The following is a 5,000-nucleotide window of genomic DNA, read 5'->3' as shown; positions in this document are numbered from 1 at the left end:
CAGCGTGGGACACAAATCCAACTACGAGCTTTTTAACCGCAACAACTTTAATATACGCTATTGGAGCTGGAATTACCGCGGCTGCTGGCACCAGACTTGCCCTCCAATAGATACTCGTTAAAGGATTTAAAGTGTACTCATTCCGATTACGGGGCCTCGGATGAGTCCCGTATCGTTATTTTTCGTCACTACCTCCCCGTGCCGGGAGTGGGTAATTTGCGCGCCTGCTGCCTTCCTTGGATGTGGTAGCCGTTTCTCAGGCTCCCTCTCCGGAATCGAACCCTGATTCCCCGTTACCCGTTACAACCATGGTAGGCGCAGAACCTACCATCGACAGTTGATAAGGCAGACATTTGAAAGATGCGTCGCCGGTACGAGGACCGTGCGATCAGCCCAAAGTTATTCAGAGTCACCAAGGCAAACGGACCGGACGAGCCGACCGATTGGTTTTGATCTAATAAAAGCGTCCCTTCCATCTCTGGTCGGGACTCTGTTTGCATGTATTAGCTCTAGAATTACCACAGTTATCCAAGTAACGTGGGTACGATCTAAGGAACCATAACTGATTTAATGAGCCATTCGCGGTTTCACCTTAATGCGGCTTGTACTGAGACATGCATGGCTTAATCTTTGAGACAAGCATATGACTACTGGCAGGATCAACCAGGGAGCTGCGTCAACTAGAGCTGAGCAGCCGGCCGCCCGGGAGTGTGTCCCGGGGGCCCGCGCGAACACGCAAGCGTCCGCTCAATTATTCTGCAAACAGGAGGAGGCTGAGCTCCCCTGCACAACACACCTCGAAACCCTCTCAGGTCCCGGCGGCGCGCAGCGCCGTCCTAAGTACTTGGTCGGGTTCGAGAGAGGCGCAATCGCCCGGAGTTAGGCGAGTAGACGCTTTAGGTGCGACCACCCGTGCTCCCAACTGAGCTTGCCGCTGCCGACAGAGGCCCGGGAGCGTGCTGTCGTGGCATTGCCGGCGGGAGACAACACGCGCCACCTACGGTGACCGGCAGCTCCAACGCCAGCGCCACAGAAGGACAAAAGCCCCACTTGGGTGCCGAAGCGAACTCTCCCAGCACAGCGCACGCGCCAACACGTCCGCACAGCTGCGATACAAACCACCTGCGAGAACCGCTGGGGCGACCGAGCAGCAGACGGCGTCGCGGCGCCGAGCGCCGAGCGGCGGCGCATCCTCAGCGCACACAGTCCTCAATCGGACCAGCACACTGCAGATGGCCACCGCGCTTCGCACCGGGCCCGCGAGGACCTACTTTGGCCGCAAGGCGCCGCGAGCAGGGGGCGCCGGCGCGCAGCTGCGCCGCCTGCCGCGTCCGTCGGCCGGCGCGCCTGCCACTGGCCGCCCCCACCAGCCGGCTGTAGCGCGTGCGCCCACGCACCGCGCTGCCAGCACGCCGGGCGGCGCCCCCTCACCGGCGGGGGACGGTCCCACCCAGCCACCGCCGCGTATCGCCTCACACCCAGATCCCCTTTCACGTTCGTGGGCATGGTGGGTCCCCTTTCACGTTCGTGGGCATGGTGGGTATCCCTGAAACAACCGGTTAATAGCTCGACCGATCGTCGCCAACACTGATTCACCTCTAGCGAGAACAACCGCACCACAACGGGTTACCTGTTGTTCATTTGCGTAACGTCACCAGCAAACGTAGACGTCCATCGCCATTTGCAACGAGTATTGCATGCCTGTGTCAGGTGTCACAACACACTACGTCTGCCCACATAGACGCAACAACATGTGCACGCCTCGAGAACACGTGGAAGGTAGCCCCCGTACGTATGCGGTGTCCATTGCGCGAACGACTGTCAGCCGGCCTCTGCAGGATGTCGCAGATGTGGAACGCGGTGCAACATGCTATCACGGTGTGTGAGAAGAGACGACTACGTCCGAATACACGCTCCACCACATCAACAGACTGCTCATGCTGATCGCCATCCAGGGCGTCCGTTCCTCCCACACGTCTGAATGGCGTACCACACTGCAATCCAGCTCTTATAGGGAGACGACACGTAGCTGCGTGCACAATATTTGGACTGTATGGTCTGCCGTTGCTAGGCGCAGTCGTCGTACGGTCACACATGTGCCACGATGTATCATTCAGTACATACGGACCAATGTGCAGTACAGTTTGTGGGTTTTGCGTACATCGGCGGACAGGTGACAGGCCGTACCACAACGTAGGCTGAGTACGTCGGCATGCGAAGGGCATTGAACATGCAAACTTCTCAACGACCAGCTTGCGAAGGCAGGGGGGAAGGGGGGGGGGGCATGTACGTCCTGCTGCTATCCACATTAGAGTGTATAGCAGGAGCATGTGGAAAGTCAGCAACACCTGCAAGGTGTTTAACATGACGCGATACACAGGGGACCGGGCAGTGCGATAGCGAACTATATTGCGAGGGTTGCGGTTAGGCAACACTACACTAATTTAACGAGTTGCATAACAATTACAGAGCAGGTTCAGCGACAACGTGCGTCAGGTTAAGGCGCAATATAGGTTATGTTGAGGCGCAATATAGGTTAGGTTGAGGCGCAATATAGGTTAGGTTAAGGCACAACATGGGTTACGTTAAAGCGCAAATTAGGTTATGTTAAGGCACAACATGGGTTACGTTAAGGCACAACATGGGTTACGTTAAGGCACAACATGGGTTACGTTAAGGCACAAATTAGGTTACGTTAAGGCACAAATTAGGTTACGTTAAGGCACAAATTAGGTTACGTTAAGGCACAAATTAGGTTACGTTAAGGCACAAATTAGGTTACGTTAAGGCACAAATTAGGTTACGTTAAGGCACAAATTAGGTTACGTTAAGGCACAACATGGGTTACGTTAAGGCACAACATGGGTTACGTTAAGGCACAACATGGGTTACGTTAAGGCACAACATGGGTTACGTTAAGGCACAAATTGGGTTACGTTAAGGCACAAATTGGGTTACGTTAAGGCACAAATTGGGTTACGTTAAGGCACAAATTGGGTTACGTTAAGGCACAAATTGGGTTACGTTAAGGCACAAATTGGGTTACGTTAAGGCACAACATGGGTTACGTTAAGGCACAAATTGGGTTACGTTAAGGCACAAATTGGGTTACGTTAAGGCACAACATGGGTTACGTTAAGGCACAACATGGGTTAGGTTAAGGTACAATATGGGTTAGGTTAAGGTACAATATGGGTTAGGTTAAGGTACAATATGGGTTAGGTTAAGGTACAATATGGGTTAGGTTAAGGCACAATATGGGTTACGTTAAGGCACAATATGGGTTAGGTTAAGGCACAACATGGGTTAGGTTAAGGCACAACATGGGTTAGGTTAAGGCACAACATGGGTTAGGTTAAGGCACAACATGGGTTAGGTTAAGGCACAACATGGGTTAGGTTAAGGCACAACATGGGTTAGGTTAAGGCACAACATGGGTTAGGTTAAGGCACAACATGGGTTAGGTTAAGGCACAACATGGGTTAGGTTAAGGCACAACATGGGTTAGGTTAAGGCACAACATGGGTTAGGTTAAGGCACAACATGGGTTAGGTTAAGGCACAACGTAGGTTAGGTTAAGGTACAACGTAGGTTAGGTTAAGGTACAACGTAGGTTAGGTTAAGGTACAACGTAGGTTAGGTTAAGGTACAACGTAGGTTAGGTTAAGGTACAACGTAGGTTAGGTTAAGGTACAACGTAGGTTAGGTTAAGGTACAACGTAGGTTAGGTTAAGGTACAACGTAGGTTAGGTTAAGGTACAACGTAGGTTAGGTTAAGGTACAACGTAGGTTAGGTTAAGGTACAACGTAGGTTAGGTTAAGGTACAACGTAGGTTAGGTTAAGGTACAACGTAGGTTAGGTTAAGGTACAACGTAGGTTAGGTTAAGGCGCAATGTCGGTTAGGTTAAGGTACGATATAGCTTAAGTTAAGGTACAATATAGCTTAGGTTAAGGTACACATTGTTGTAGGGAAAGGTGTATTTGGGGGGGGGGGCGGCAGGTTCGTTGATAGTGATTATCGTAAGTGCATGCCTGCGGGATCATCCGATTTGTCACGTCAGGATGCACTTGTGGCTCATGACAGGCGGCGTTCCGATTCCAAGGTTGTGGCAGATCTGTGTCTTTCATTCCTGCCATTGTTTGTGTACTGTGACAGGAGGCAGTATTGTGATGTTGGGTGCACCCCTGTGTAGGACATGTGTGGGTGTTCGTGGCTTAGCTGAGCAATGGCGGATGTCGGAAGGGTGGGATATTCTGTTTTCTGGGTGGACCTCCCGGTCTGGTTATGATAGTGTGGATTGTGTAATGTGGCGGAGAGGATGCACTGGATGTTCTTCCATGCTGGTGGTTAGATATTGTGTGTGTGTGTGCCTGTTACAGGCAGAGAGTAGTGTGTGATAAGAGAGTAGTGTGTGATAAGAGTGTCTGGCTGACGTGTGGTTCTCATTATGTGCAGAGTCTTTCAGCATGTATAGGGACGGTTGTATATATTATCTGTATTCTGATGGCTCTGCATCTATTACTAATCAGTGCCGTGTCTACGGTTACTCTGGTTCCAGTCGAAACTGTTCTATCTCTGTACATTAGTGACACTGCGGCTCCACTATGTTGCCGGCCCTGTCGGCCGTTTCCCCCAGTGTATGGCTAATGATTATCAGCAATCAGTCTATTAGTCAATACCGGTAGTGTGACGACGTCAAATGTCCGGGATGGAGGAAGCTACACCCTTCCCATGGGTCAGGGCCTAGAAAGACTCTTCCCACGCAGGAGGCTCGAACTGTCGTTACTCTTCCGAGAAATATATTTGCCCAGCGTTTTTTGTGACTGCGAGTGCGACGCCCACGGGTACCGACATGGATGGGGCGCGTCCTAGCTGATCGCTCGGCATGGGAATCAGTACAGTGAGCAATGCGATCGCGTCTGTAGCTTGTACGTGGTACAGCTCGCAGCTCATGTATAGGGACAGCGGGAATGTCGCATATTGGACATAACTCTTCAT

The 5,000-nt window shown here is 51.7% G+C and overlaps 1 non-coding gene across 1 annotated transcript in view; it reads right to left on the bottom strand.

Moving 5' to 3' along the window:
• The window catches only part of LOC126417708 (small subunit ribosomal RNA), a 1,909-nt gene extending 1,239 nt beyond the window's left edge, over positions 1-670 (bottom strand). The window contains exon 1 of the ribosomal RNA XR_007575776.1: positions 1-670. This exon is cut by the window's left edge and continues 1,239 nt beyond it. This is a non-coding gene — a ribosomal RNA (small subunit ribosomal RNA).
• Positions 671-5,000: the final 4,330 nt, after the last annotated feature.

The sequence above is a fragment of the Schistocerca serialis genome, chromosome 8, assembly GCF_023864345.2.
Source record: "Schistocerca serialis cubense isolate TAMUIC-IGC-003099 chromosome 8, iqSchSeri2.2, whole genome shotgun sequence".
NCBI lineage: Eukaryota > Metazoa > Arthropoda > Insecta > Orthoptera > Acrididae > Schistocerca > Schistocerca serialis.
This window is presented reverse-complemented; position numbering and strand designations above follow the sequence as displayed.